Here is a 15,968-nt window from a genome sequence, read left to right on the forward strand (position 1 = left end):
TCTCTTTCCCAGCCCAGAGACCACTGATCTACTTTGTCTATAAGCATTGCCTATTCTGAATATTGCACATAAATGCACACATGAAATACCAGGATATTACACATATGTATGCACATGGATTGCATGCATTTTGTGGCCGTTTGTTCTTGGCTTCTTGGCAATAATGTTTTCAAGGTTCATCCATGTTATAGTACGTCATTCCTTTTTATGACCGAGAAAAGCCCCACTATGTGGATGGACACATTTTGTTCATTCAGTCATCAGTCCATGGTCATCTGTTCTCCTTTCCAGCTAACGGGAATCATGCTGCTATTAACAATATTCATGTACACATGTTTGTGAACCTATGTTTTCAACTCTCTTGGGTATACACCTGGCTGGTCATGTGGTAACTCTATGTTAATTTTTTGAGGAACTGCCAAGTTATTTTCCAAGGCTGCTGCAACATTTTACGTTCTTCCCAGCAATGAATGTCTAGTGTCTTGATATCCTGGACAGCACTTGTTACTGTCCACTTTTCTTTTCCTTGACTCATCCCAGTGGGTGTGAAATGGTTTCTCATTGTGATTTTGGTTAGTGTTTTCCTAGTGATGAATAAAACTGTATATTTTCATGTGCTTACTGAACTTCTATATACCTTCTTTGGAGAAATGTCCATTCAAATCCTATGCCCATTTTTCAACTGGGTTGTCTTATTATTGAGTTGTAACTGTTCTTTATATATTCTGGGTATTATATCTTTTTGCATATATATGATTTGCAAATATTTTCTTCCATTCTGTGGATTTTTTCACTGTCTTGACAGTGTTCTTTGACATATGAAACTTTTAAAATTTGATGAACTCCCAATAATTTTATTGTCGGCTGCTTGTGGTTTAGATGTGATACCTAAGAAACCACTGTGTACTCTAAAGGCAAAAACATTTCCGTCTATGTTTCCTTTTTTGTTTTCTGGCCCACACCACGCAGCTTGTGGGATCCCAACTCCCCAACCAGGGACTGGACCTGGGACCTCGGCAGTGAAAGCAAAAGCCCCAGCCACGGGACCGCCAGGGAGTTCTTGTTTTCTTCTGAAAGTTTTACAGTGTCCGTGGTTACATTTGGGCCTTTGATCAATTTGAATTCACATTTGTACGTTAGGGAGTCAACTTCATTCTCGTACGGTGGCCCCAGCACCATCTGTTGACAAGCGTGTTCTGATCCCAGTAAATGGCCTGGCACCCTTCTTGAAAACAGTTGCCTACGGGTGTATGGGTTTACTTCTGGACTCCCCAACTTGTTCCATTAATCCACATGTCTACTCTGATGCCAGCACCACACTGCCTGGATTACAGGTACTTCTCAAACTGGGGAGTATGAAGTCTTCCAACTTTGTCCTTATTTTCAAGACTGTCTTGACTATGTTGGGTCCCTTGCATTTCCATATGAATATTAGTATCAGCCTGTCAAGGTCTGAAAAAAAAATAAGGCAGCTGGATTTTGATACAAATTGCATTGAATATGTAGATCAATTTGGATTTTCATATGTTGAACCAGCTTTGCATCCTGAGATAAATCCCAGTTGGCCATGATGTATAATCCTCTTTATATGCTACTGGATCCAGTTTGCGAGAAATGGCAACCCACTCCAGTGTTCTTGCCTGGAGAATCCCATGGACAGAAGAGCCTGGTGGGCTACAGTCCACGGGGTCACAAAGAGTCGGACATGACTTAGCGACTAAATAACAACAAGAAAATCTAAATCACAAAAGATACTGGTCTGTAGTTTTCTTGTGGTGTCTTTGGTTTCAGTGTCAGAGTAGTGCTGGCTTCAGAAAAAGAGCTGGGAAGTGTTCTCGTTTTGTTGTTGCTGAAAACTGAACATTTTAAGCAACTGAATGTACAGCTTTAGAAATAAGACCTTCTCCATCCCCAAGGTCTGTTACCACCCCTGCTGTTGCCGTAGTTGGTTGTCCAGTAGCTATGCTGAACTAACTCTACAGTGTCTGTATCCTTTGTCACATGAGGCCGCTACCATCTCTGGTTGGCTCGTGGGACAGAGTCTTCTTTAAATGCCTGGAACAAGTATTTCTCCCAGTCTTTGCCACGGGGCTCAGAGTGCGTGTTCGGACAGGTTTTCGGGGTACAGGCAGGCAGTTTACGGCTCCACCTTAGGCTTCACTGCCTGTGTGTGCAAGGCTTTGGGGTCAACCGGAGGTGAGCGCGGAGGGCCTTCTGAGCTCTTTTCTGAGCAAGTGCAACCCCTGGGCACAGAGACCCGCAGCTGAGCATGGCCACCACGCGCCCCAGAGTAGGCCAGGGCCTCCAAAGCCCTCAGGGGCTCTGTTCCCTGACCTGCTCTCTCAAGCCTCTTCTTTCTTTTAGGTCTTTCTTTTAGCTTGACCGGACTCTTATCTGCTGCCTCTAACAATCACACAGTTAAGACGCTTATCTGTAATTGTTCATTTTTTAAAATTAATTTTCTTCATCTGTGGCTGCGCTAGGCCTCCGCTGTGCGGGCTTTTCTCCAGGTGCGGCGCACGCGCTTCTCTTGCGGCGGGGCGCGGGCCACAGGGCACACGGGCTTCCGTAGCTGCGGCCTCGGGGCTCCAGGGCGCAGGCTTAGCTGCCGGGCGGCGCGTGGGCTCCTCCCGGACTGCGGCCTGAACCTGCGTGTCCCGCGCTGGCAGTGCGTTCTTTACCACTGAGCCAGCGGGGAAGCCCTGTGATGGCTTCTCCAAAATGCCCTCTGTAGCGAGAAGCCTGCCCACGCTGAGTGAGCTCCGGGTCAGCCTGGCCCCCGAGGGCTTCCAGGGAACCCGGACAGGCCCCAGGAGGGCCCCACCTGAGAGCGTGCCCGGGAGCGGGTTCCAGCTCCACTCTTGTCCCTCTGGCAGCTGGCGGGCGGCACCGGAAATGCAAGCTGTTATTGCTGAGCTGACTGTGGACTTGGAGGACGCAGGATGAGTCTAGGGCAAAGGCAAATGTCAGCACACTCTCTGTTCAACCTTATTCTTGAATAAATGTTCTCCAGGCTGTTTCAACAATTTGGCTCATTTCCACACTTTTCAAAAAGTTGATTCTGACAATTTTTGCCCATTTTCTGGTTGATTTTATGGAGGAGGCAATGTCTGTAATCCTTACACTGCCATTTTCACTGATCTCGCTCACGCTTGCTTGTGTTTTAAACTTGCAACTAAACCTGAATTTTTCTCAAATATGACTGATTATTTCAAAGAATCATCCTCTCAGGACTGATTAGCATTCCATTATATGAATACATTATTATGTACTTAAAATACCCTCCCAACTGGTCCACAAGAAGAAGTGGAGGGCTCCGGGGACACGAGCCAGCTGGTATCGACTCTCAAGAGCCCCTTCTGTACATGTCTTCCCAATTCCCCGTTTAGTAAGGTTCCACTGGTAGCTGGAAATCAGCCATGGGGGAAATGCTTACACCACAGAAATTGGCAAAAATTACAAAATATTTCCCCCACTCCCAACTGACTAGCAGCTGGTTATGTATTTCACTGCATACCAGTGCTTGCAGGTCTCGTAGCGGAGAGCCATAACAGGACCATGAGTTTTTTTTTTCTTTGGCTGCTGTGGCATCTGGGATCTTAGTTCTCTCCCCAGGGATTGAACCTCTGCCCCCTGAAGTGGAAGCACAGAATCTTAACCACTGGACCACTGTGGAAGCCCAAGACCATGTTTTATTAATCTGTGTATCTCTGATACTCAACAGTCTTATTTTATAATCTTTCTTGATTTAGCATAACTTCAAAGCACAGTATTCACTGACACATAACTGTCGTTATTTTACTGCATGCAATTTTCCTTTGACTTAGTGAATTTCTTTAATCTCTCCCATGTTGATTTATTATTAGATCATTTCCAATATTTCACGGTGATGAACATTGTCATGGAATGAGCTTTCTGTACCTTGTTGAAACTCCTTTAAAGCTGGGAACAGGACTTCCCTGGTGGTCCAGCGGTTAAGAATCCGCCTGCCAGTGCAGGGGACACGTTCCATCCCTGGTCCAGGAAGATCCTACATGCCATGGAGCAACTAAGCCTGCATGCCGCAACTACTGAGCCTGCTCTCTAGGGCCCAGGAGCTGCAACTACTGAAGCCACTGCAAGGCGAAGCCTTCACACTGCAACTAGACAGTAGCCCCCACTTGCTGCAACTAGAGAAAGCCCACAAACAGAACAGACTCAGCTCAATAAAAAATAAATAAATAAGTAAAAAATAGTTTAAAAATTTTAAAATACATTAAAAAAGACAACCCTCCCTGAAACAGGCTGGGAACAGGCTACCTTGCCACAAGAAAGCCTGAGACAGAGTGAAACACACATACGACCTCCTAGATCGTTGACTGTTTTACACAGTGAGGGTCTTTTCTGGGTCCACCTCCCTGTTACAGAGACTCGGGAAGAACATGCCTGCCCCACACAGTCACAAGCAGGCGCTGCCTTTCGGGTTTCCGTGCTGTCTCCAGATGAAGTCGTGTCTACAAGACAGCAGGGCTCGTGTTACTGCGTGGTTCTGAACCAGGAATAATCGGGACGCTCTTGCAGCTGCTCTGTCAGAACCAAGACACATGTGCACCTGACAGAAGATTCCTTCTCCTCTATCAGCGGCCCGGGGTCAGGGCACTAGGCTCCAAGTACCCTGCCGCTCAACTGCCCGGGCCCCCGCCCTCCCCCCACCACCCCCAAGAGACCCCTGGAGGCCCTGCAGTGCCTCTGGAAGCATCTAACGCCCTGCGTTAAATCCCTTTCTGATTAGAATTGCGGGAATGGCTTCTCTTTCCTTAAGTGGACCCTGACTGATACAGAGGCCTGCAGTCAGAGCTGGCGATTCAGCCGCATTCCACCTAAAAGGTGGCTCAAGTCCAGGCTCTGCCTGCATTCTGGAGAGCCTCCTGCTGTAACGCCGAAGAAGCAACATGGACACCCCATCAGACAGCTCCCCTGACCTGGCCGGCCCCAGGGGAGCGCAGGCCACCTCTGAGGGGGCTCAGGGCGAGCAGAATACAGCCTGTGCTGTGGAAATCCTGCTGCTGCCGGGTTACCTCTGTCCACACACAGGGTGAGGGCCATCCCGTCCCAGTCACGACTCCGGCCCGGTGAGAGTCTGCCACAGCACATGGAGTGAGTTAAAATGCCTTTCATCCTGGAGACTGGGGGCCTCTTTCTATCCCTACAAACGATCAGAGCCTCCGGGGGATTGTTGGGGGGACTGCTGGTGTGCGGGGCACAGAGGAGGGGCCCCCACGCTGCACCTGGGACCCCACTGGGGACCACAGAGGATTTTTAAAATTTAATCATTATCTACTTATTTTAAGGTGGAGTAGGAAAATATGACATGTGAAACAAACCAAATTTCATGAGCAATATTTCTTTAGAACATTTAGAAAGGAAAACCAATTACGGAGAATTATTAGGGAAATAATAGCAGAAGTGGCATGAAGAGATGGCCAGAGTTATGCAGGTGGCATGCTGATTCCTAAGATCTGGAAGTCCCACTGCGAGATGACCTCTGGTCCTTGTGACAACTGCAGGGGTTGCTTAACTCTGCCCCCACGTTAGGATGGAGAGTGAGGCTCAGATGCCTGAAGTGACCTGTCAGTGTCACATGGCTGCCAGCAGGCCATGACGCAGTTGGGATTCTTCCCTGGCTGCTGCGGTCTTTGCCCCCTCCCACCCCCACCGTATTTGTCATAGTATTTGTCAAGTATTTGTCAAAGTGTGAAACACACTTTGGAGAAGTGAGAAACTTCCAGGCCACTTCCTCCTGTGGCTGTCGCATCCCCAGGTCCTGGTTCCCCTCGGAGGGGCTGGTGTGTTGCAGAGAGCACCCAGGGGAGGTGCCAGGTCTGGGGGCTGGACATCCACGCTGGCCGCTTCCTCCAGTGTGCAGGCCACAAGGAAGGAGGCGCCTTCAGGTTCAGCGGCAGAGAGGAGGCAGGGGCCTGTCTGAGTCTCTGCGGCTTCTCGGCCTCCTCTCGAGGCTGCAGTTAATATCCCAGGAAAACAAGAGAGAAAGTGCAGCTGGGGTGGTGCGGGGGTTGGGAGGCTGCCTGAGCACAGACTGAGTCCCTTCTCAAAAGCCGGGGACCCGCGTGGCCCAGGACTCGGGCTCAGAGCTGTCAGAGCCAGCCTCCTGAGGAGCCAGTGCCGTGGGCACGCCCCCCGCGCCGGGCGTCTCAGCGCTGGCTGAGGGAGCCGGCTGGGGGCCCGCAGGCCGGCCCACAGGGAAGGGGACCTCTGCTGGGCTCGGCTGCAGCTCCCGCTCTCCTCCAACCCAAACGACATCTGTTTCCTCCGTCTTAGATTCTCCTAACAGTTGGAGGAACACTGCCTTCGCATCACTGAGGCCTCGGGCTTGAAGAACTGTGTGCAGGTCCTCCTTCTGACCCTGACTCTGCAGTACCCAGGGCGGAGGTGGACGGGATGCGAGCGGTGGCCGAGGGACCGGGGGAGCGGGAGGGGTGGCAGGTTCTGGATGCTGGCCTTGACCAAACCGTCTTCTGAAGTGCTTCCTTGTCATTCTCGTCTAGCTTAAAGAAGACATGCTGAGAGAATGCCTGGGCAGCTCAGTCGGCAGAGCATCAGAGTTTTACTCTGAGGGTCCAGGGTTCAAGTCACTGTCCAGGTACCCAAAATAAATAAATAAGTACACAAAACCGAAAAACAACCTACACGTCCCAGCAACAGAGGCATGGACACAGAAGATGTGATGTGCATATACAGTGGAGCACCACTTAGTCATAAAAAAGAATGAATAATGGCATTTGCAGCCACGTGGAGGCAACTAGAGATGACCATACTAAGTCAGTCGGAAAGAGAAAGACAAATACCATGTGCTATCACTTAGACGTGGAATCTAAACTATGACACAAATGAATGTATCTATGAAACGGAAACAGCATCACAGATGTGTAGTTGCCGAGGGAGAGGGAGTGGGAGACTGGGGTTAGTAGACATATAAGCTTTTGTATACAGACTGGATAAACCACAAATCCTACTGTGTATGAGAATCCTGGGACAAACCATAATGGGAAAGAATATTAACAGTATACGTATGTATAACTCAATCACTTTGCTGAACAGCAGAAATTGACATGCTGTAAATAAAGTAACGTAAACGACTTAGCCCCACACTCACTCACTCATCACCAGACAGGAACTTTACAGTGGACAGGGCTGGCGGACTTCCAGCGTAACCGAGTGACCCCACCGAACATCAGCAGTACCGGGGTACAGTGGCACCAGGGCCCCGTGACAAGGTGAACGAAGACAGACAATATCACATACAGCGCTCCTGCCGAAGGTGCAAAGGCGGCGTGTAACAAGGAGGAGACGCCAGGTAGACCCATGAGGAGGGACAGTCTAAAAAGTAACTGACCTGTGCTTTTTACAAATATCAAGGTCAGAACGTCAAAGAAGGGCTAAGAAACTGTTCCCGATCAACAGACTTAAGGGACATGGAAACGAAATGCAACACATGGTCCTCGAATGGATCTTGCAAGCGAAAGTCAATCAGCCTTGTCTCACTCTTTGCGAGGAGTGTGTTCCCAGGAACACAGTCCACGGAATTCTCCAGGCCAGAACACTGGAGCGTGTAGCTGCTTCCTTCTCTTGCGGATCTTCCCAACCCTGAGATCAAACCCAGGTCTCCCACACTGCAGGTGGATTCCTTACCAGCTGAGACACAAGGGAAGCCCAAGAATACTGGAATGGGTAGCCTATCCCTTCTCCGGAGGATCTTCCTGACCCAGGAATGGAATCGGGGTCTCCTGCATTGCAGGTGGATTCTTTACCAACTGAGCTACCAGGGAAGCCCTATGGATCTTGGACCAGGAGTAAAAAAAAGGCCAGAAAGGACTTTATTGTGACACGGGAGAACCTGACCGTTGGCTGTACATTAGATAACAGGATTGTATCAGTGTCCAATTTCTAGATTTTGATAATAGTACTCTGGTTTTGTATCAGAACTCTGCAGTGGCCACAGCACTGGAAAAAGTCAGCTTTCATTCCAACCCCAAAGAAGGGCAATGCCAAAGAATGCTCAAACTACCGCACAATTGTGCTCATTTCACATGCTAGCAAGGTTATGCTCAAAATCCTTCAAGCTAGGCTTTAGCAGTATGTGGACTGAGAACTTCCAGATATACAAGCTAGGCCTCAAAGGGATAGAGGAACCAGAGATCAACATTTGCTGGATCGTGGAGAAAGCAAGGGAGATCAAGAAAAACATCTACTTCTGCTTCATTGACTACGCTAAAGCCTTTGACTGTGTGGATCACAACAAACTGTGTGAAATTCTTAAAGAGATGGGAATACCAGACCACCTTACCCGTCTCCTGAGAAACAGGAGACATCTACATTTCCTGTATGCAAGTCAAGAAGCAACAGTTAGAACCAGACATGGAAAAACTGACTGGTTCAAAATTGGGAAAGGAGTATGACAAGGCTGTATATTGTCACCCTGTTTATTTAACTTACAGGCAGAGCACATCATGCAAAATGCTGGGCTGGATGACTCACAAGCTGGAACCAAGATTGCTGGGAGAAATAGCAACAACCTCAGATATGCAGATGATACCACTCTAATGGCAGAATCAAAGAGGAACTACAGAGCCTCCTGATGAAGGTAAAAGAGGCAAGTGGAAAAGCTGGCTTGAAACTCACCATGAAATAAACAAAGATCATGGCATCCCGGGCCATCACTTCATGGCAAATAGACAGGAAAAAGTGGAAGCAGTGACAGATTTTATTTTTGTGGGCTCCAAAATCGCTGCAGATGGTGAATGCAGCCATGAAATTAAAAAGACACTTACTCCTTGCAAGGAAAGCTATGACAGTGTATTAAAAAGCAGAGACACCACTTTGCTGACAAAGGTCTGTATCTGTATAGTCAAGCTTATGTTTTTTCCAATAATCACGTACAGATGTGAGACTCGGACCATCATAAAGGCTGAGTGCCGAAGAAGTGATGCTTTCAAACTGTGGTGCTGGAGAAGACTCTTGAGAGTCCCATGGACTGCCAGGAGATCAAACCAGTCAATCCTAAAGGAAATTAGTCCTGAATACTCATTGAAAGGATTGATGCTGAAGCTGCAACACTTTGGCCACCTGATGAGAAGAGCTGACTCCTTGGAAAAGACCCTGATGCTGGGAAAGATTGAAGACAGGAGGAGAAGGGGACAACAGAGGATGAGATGGTTGGATGGCATCACCGACTCAATGGACATGAGTTTGAGCAAGCTCCAGGAGACAGTGAAGGACAGGACTTAGCGACTGAACAACAAACAGCCTGTGATCTTAGGAAATAAACCCTGAAGTTAGAGGTTAAACAAAGATATTTTCAATTCACTCTCAAGTGGTTTAGAGAGAAGGAATGATAAAGACAAAAAAGTGACCTAAGCAGTCCATGGTCAAGTCAGACAGCACAGCACGGAGGACAGGTGAGGGTCTCTCCCACACCCTCTGCTGCCGCCTCCCGGGCACCAGCGCCCGCTTCCACGACTCCCGGTGCTCAGATGATCTTCTGTACACAGACGGATGGTCTGTTGGGGTTTGGTCTCGCTTTAAAAATGGGGTCAGAGATGACATGTTACTCTGCAGTGTGATCTTTTGCATGGTTTTGAAGCCTTTTAAAAATAAAAGCAATGCATGCATATGGTTAAAAAATAGTAGTACTAAAGGCCTTTAGTAAAAGCCAGCCACCTCAGCCCTTCCTGACCCCAAGGTTGCGCCTCAGAGCAGTCCCACTTAACTGCTTTTTTCACTGCTTGCCCCAGCTGTCCATGTCCGATCGCTCAGTTGTGTCTGACTCTGCAATTCCCTGGACTGTAGCCTGCCACACTCCTGTGTCCATGGGATTTCTCAGGCAAGAGAGCGGGCTGCCATTTCCTCCTTCAGGGGATCTTCCCAAGCCAGAGATCAAACCTGCGCCTCCACTGGCGGGCGGACTCTTTATCACCGAGCCACCTGGGGTCACTGCTGTGAACATGCTTGTATAAATACCCGTCTGAGTACCTACTTCCAGTTGTTTTAGCAACACACCCAGAAGAGGAATCGCTGGATCATGTGGACATTCTGTAGGCAATTTTGGGGGGGACCTCACACTGTTTCCCACAGCAGCCACGCTGTTTTACATTCCCACCAGCAGTGTATAAGCGTTTCAATGTTTGTCTTTTTAAATATAATTCCTGATGGGCCTGAAGCGTTCCTGGGACCCTGGGACGCTGGGTCGCAGAGGCAGACATGGCTGGCTGGCTGGCTGAGCTCGGGCACGCCGTTGTGGAGAGCGCACTGCGCGTGCCCAGCAGATGCAGGCAGCTCAGCGGGCGCCCGCGCACCACGCTCGGGAGACACGCGGGCTGTTCTGCTCGAAAGTGTCAGTGGGCACAGGGCTTCCTCCAGGCAGCCTCCCCAGCTCCCCGCAGGAGTCCGGGACACGCCCGGCCATTTCCTCGAAGGGGGCCACAGAGAACATCATCACACCTCCTCCCCTAACGTTCAGGAAGAGAGAGGGCGCGCGGCAGACCCTTCAGCCCCCGGGTTCGGTTATCCTACCCCCAGCCCCGTCGGTGTAGTCTCCTGGGGGACCTGTCCCGCCCTGGCCACTGTGACCTGGGCTCCCCCACCAGCCCCGCGAGCACGGCACACGCCTGGGGTGAGCGGGACCCTGCGGTCCGGCTGCCGCAGCTCCCTGCCTCCAAGTGAGGGGCCGCCGGTGGGGGGCGCTCCGCCCTCGGACCCTGACTCAGTGGCGGGACGGCTGTCGGTCACCGCTTCTTTGGCCCGCCCAGCACTGCCGTCCCCCTCAGACCACCCACCTCTGCCCTCGGCCTGTGGCTTCTCTTCCCAAGGCTTCATCTGTTCAGTTCTAACGGACTCTCCCACCGCGGACGATGGCCTCAAGTTCCAGCTCCGGTAATGCCCACTCACTGGCGCCGGGGACAGTCTGCTGGGGCCGTCTGGCCCAGTCCCTTTCCCGCTCCGGCCGGCACAGGAGGCCCACGCTCCTTCTCTGCGTCTCTGTCACCCTTCCGCCACCGACACGACCACGACCAGCGCTCTGACTCTGACCCGTCGCGCTGTGGTCACTGGAGCTGCCGAGAGTGGAGCCACTCTTTCACCTGAACACAGTCACCGCTATTTTGCATGTCCGTCACAGCAGAGGTGCCCATGTCTTAACTCGGAGCTTTTCCACCAGCGCACCGTGGCCAGGAGAAAGCCATGTCTCAGAGGCAGTGAGGAAGATCAAGCAACAGAGCCTAGAGCCGTGACCAAGCGCTCCTTCCCTAACGTATCCATCACTGTAGCAGGGACAAGTGACAGCACGTATTGGGGGGGAAGACAGCCATGCGTCGGAAACACTGCGTGTGAGGTCTCGGTGAGACCCACGAGGACAGAGAACAGGAGACCCGGAGGGGCAGGTCTGGGGCTTGGGGGAGAGCTGGGCTGGGGAAGGACGCGTCACAGGAGTTCAGGGCAGACACTTCGGAGCCCCTCGCTGGCGGTCTTGGCCGGGCACATCTCTGAGGGACAGAGCAGCGATCAGATCTGGACTCCAAGTCAGCAAAGGCCTTGCCGCAGACAGAGCTGCCGAGCACGGACCAGCTGAGACCAGCCACTGGAGGGGGAGCCGTCCAGAGCCGGGAAGTGAACTCCACCGTGAAGGGCTTTCAACCTCGAGCTGTTCTAAGTATCTGATGTGGCTCTCAACTGTGATGTCAGCTTCGTAAAGGACCCGCCCAAAAGTGGGACGGGAAGCCATCACCTCAGCACCTGTCCTTGCCCGGAGGCCGTGGTCCTTCACAGAAGCCAGGGGCCGTTTGGATGGAACTCGAGTTCATGAAAGGTCTCAGATGTTTCTGTGTGTGTGTGTTTGCTATGTGTGCTGGGTGCTCAGGCATGTCCGAGCATGACTTACATGTCCAAGCCATGTCTTACAACCCCATAAACTGTAGCCCTCCAGGCTCCTCTGTCCATGGGATTCTCCAGGCAAGAACACTGGAGTGGGTTGCCGTTTCCTTCTCCAGGGGATCTTCCCAACCCAGGAATCCAACCTGGGTCTCCTGCATTGCAGGCAGACTCTTTACTGACTGAGCTACAAGGGATGTTTCCATTAGATAACTATTAAATAACTACCGGAGTCCATTTTTATTAAACTAAGTACTAGTGTTCTCCATAATTAGTAAACTGATACACTCATAGAACAACAACAACAATGACAACAAAATACTTGGTAAACTCAAGAAAACACTGAGGGTGGAATATATAATTCTGCCACCCAGAGATAACCATGATTAGTATTTTTGATATAAAAATATCATGTATTTTTTGTGTGCATACATTTTCCCTCACAGTTGTATTCTATTTTACATGCTATTTTGATGTGGGTTTTGTTTTTGAAGATTTTTTTGATGTGGACCATTTTTTAAAGTCTGTATCAAATTTGTTACAATAGCGCTTCTGTTTTCTGTTTTGCCTTTTTGCTCCTGAGGCATGTGTGATCTTCGCTCTCGACCAGGGATCAAACCTCAACTCCCTGCATTGGGAGATGAAGTCTTAACCAGTGGACCGCCAGGGAAGTCCTTTGATGTTGTTTTTTTAACTTAGTTTGAAATAAACTTACAGAGGAGTTTATAGGAAAACTTATATGAAAACTTACAAGGAACCCCTGTAAATCCCCGCGTTCCCTTCACCTAGATTCACCGCATTCCTTTTAAAAATGACTTGCACACTGTGGACACGTTTCCACATCTGTGGTCATCGTGGCCAACATCCACTCCTGGCCAGGTGAGCCCTGTGTGCACGTGACCCCCTGTCCTCACCACGACCCCGAGGTGAGTGCTCTCATTATCCAGCCTCACAGACTAGGCCTGCAGTGCTTCCAACATTTCACCTCACAATCGTTTGTTAAAGGTCTTTGATTCCTATCTTTGTGCACCTTTCTCAGGTCTTCAACGCCACCTTTAAATAAGATTACCCTCAACCTCCCCCGAGCCCACTGGTGGGGCAGAAGGGAGCTGCGACAGCCACAGCGCCTTGAACGTGCGTCCCATCGCCAGCTGAGGCACAGCCCATGAGGCTCTATGACTGACTACGTCTCTTAAACCGTCTAATGATCTTGTGAACAGCTTACTACTGCATTTTTCATGATTCAGAATTACTTCATCAAATGTAAGCATATAAAGCACACTCTACTCTCTATTATAATCCTATTGGACATTACTTCAAGTTAAAGTATGTATGCACTCAGCTTCGTAGCAGCATTACTCACAAGAGCCAAAAGGCAGACGCAACCCAGCTGTCCCCTGACAGGTGAACAACAAAATGCGGTGTTGGGGCAAAAAAATGTCCCTTCTCCCCTTGTAGGTTCTTTGGCTGGTCTGATGGTTAAACTGATTTAAGACAGATTAACTGGAGAAAAACCGATTTCATTTCATATGTATGGGAGCCCCATAAAAATACGAGACCCACGGGCAGTCAGGCAACTGAGGCTCATCTGCCTCCCTGAGCTGAGGAAATGGTTAGGGGCTGGGTCTGCAGAGGGGAGGGCCGCCCACAGGACGACGAGAACACATGTCTGCTGATCACATGTTTGTCCTGCCGCACAGGTTCAGTCCAGAAGATAAAACAACTATCTCTGGTAATTGCTGTCTTTAGGGGCTGGCCCCCTATTTAAATTCTTTTAGGCAGATAAAGACGAGGTAAAGGTTTTTCCTAAAACTGCTGGGTCTTGATTTCCTTCGGCTCAAAACAATTCACATGACAAAGTAGCATGTTTTGGCTGGTGTATTCTGCTGTCATCCGGGGCTACACGCAGACAAGAGAGCATTACTCCGCCTTTAAGAGGAAGGAAATTCTGACACACGCTACAGTGGGTGAACCTCGAGGACATATTATGCTAAGTGAAATGAGCCAATCACAGAAAGATAAATAAGTACTCTCACTCCTCTTATATGAGGTCCCTGGAGCAGCAAACTTCACAGACACAGAAGGTAGAATGGTGACTGCCAGGGGCTCATGGGAAGGAAAAATGGAGAGGTACTGTTTATTGCACATAGCTTCATCTTTTTGTAAAATGGAAAGACACAACAGTGTGAATGCACTTAATGCCACTGAAATGTACACTTAAAAATATTAAAACGGTAAATTCTACGTTATGTGTACCTTATCGCTATTAAAATTTTTTTTTTAATTTTAAATATATGCAGTATGAGTTTCATATTAAATGAGCAATGAAGTGTGAGCACTGAGCCTCAGAAACGGAGGCTGACGCCTGTGAAAGGCATTGGAAGATGCTCCAAAGGGGTGTCCGGGAACTGAACAGAGCAGGTGGCTGCTGGCAAGGAGACACCTCCACGAACAGCCTGCAGCCCATCCCTGCAGCCTCCCAATGCAAACAGGAAGCCTGGGGCCCTGAAGCCTGCAGACCTGCCAGCCCTCCAACTGCTCACAGGCTTCCTGTGCTAACTGTCACTCTGCGGCCGCCTGCTCCTGCCCATGGAGAACACCTCTGAGCAGTGTTAGGGCCTTAGCCCGGAGGCCAAACTAGAGACCAGGGCCGAGTGCCCGTGGGCTGCCCTGCACTAGGGGCTTCACGCGCCTTGTTTCTCATGGCCACGTGCACACTGAGGCGGTGAGAGGTTTTGTGATTCTCTCATGACGAGACTGACATCTGGAAAGGTTATGTAACTTTCTAACTTACTCAACATACACAAGGAGGAGCAACATTCTTTCCATTACACCATGTGGCCTCTAAGTCAATAAAGGCCCACAGGGCAACTAGCATATTTTTTTAAGCTCCTATAAGGCCCCAGAGGCACAGGATAAAATGGTTAGATAGCATCACCAACTCAATGGACGTGAATCTGAGCCAACTCCAGGAGTTTGAAGGACAGGGAGGCCTGGCCCGCTGTACTCCATGGGGTCACAAAGAGTCAGACTCGACTTAGCTACTGAACAAGAACAAGGACAGAGGCCCTAGACACAGAAAGCAACTCGAGGTCGCCCCCAACAGTAACTGCTGCTTACTGAGCATTTAGCACAGGGGAGGAACCTGCTGACTAGTTCCATTACCATATTTCACACATGCCAGAGCTTGGAGAGACACGTGTAAGGGTGCCAGCCTGTCCAGCACCCAGCACACTAGTAGAGCTCAGGAACGGTCAGTGGCTTCAAGAAGGAGGACATTTCTTTCACATTCAAACTGATGATTCCCAAGATCAACGTTGATTCTAAGACTGTTACTACTTTATTTTTTAAGCGTTGAGAAGACATTTTGGCATGATTTTAAGGCAGAACTTGTTTCAGTGGTTTTCCACAATACTAACTCTAAAAACACAAGGCCTCCCCTATGGCTCAGCAGTAAAGAATCTGCCTGCAATGCAGGAGATGAAGGGTTGATCCCTGGGTTGGGAGATTCCCCTGGAGGGCATGGCAACCTGCTCCAGTATTCTTGCCTGGAGAATCCCATGGACAGAGCCTGGCGGGCTATGACCCATGGGGTCACAAAGAGTCAGACAGGACCAAAAGATTAACACTTTCACTTTCAAGCTGTTATGCATAAGAGACTCTTGTTCAATGCCTGGGTCAGGAAGATCCCTTGGAGGTGGAAATGGCAACCTACTCCAGTATTCTTGCCTGGGAAATCCCACAGCAGAGGAGCCTGGTGGGCTGCTGTCCAGGTCACAGAGTCAAACCGGACTGAAGTGACTGAGCATGCACGCATCAACCCTAAAAACACAGGAAGATATTCCAGCAACAGGACTCACTACAAATACGTGTGTTCATAGCAGGAAGATGTTATTAATTAATATTTATTCGTTCTTTCAACAAACAGGTCTTGAGCACCTTCTGTCTGCCGGGCCAAACCCAGGCTCCTTCTCCTCCCCTCAAAAACAAAAACTAGGGAGGGGGGATCCGGATGGGGAATACATGTAAATCCATGGCTGATTCAT

The sequence above is a fragment of the Dama dama genome, chromosome 24, assembly GCF_033118175.1.
Source record: "Dama dama isolate Ldn47 chromosome 24, ASM3311817v1, whole genome shotgun sequence".
NCBI lineage: Eukaryota > Metazoa > Chordata > Mammalia > Artiodactyla > Cervidae > Dama > Dama dama.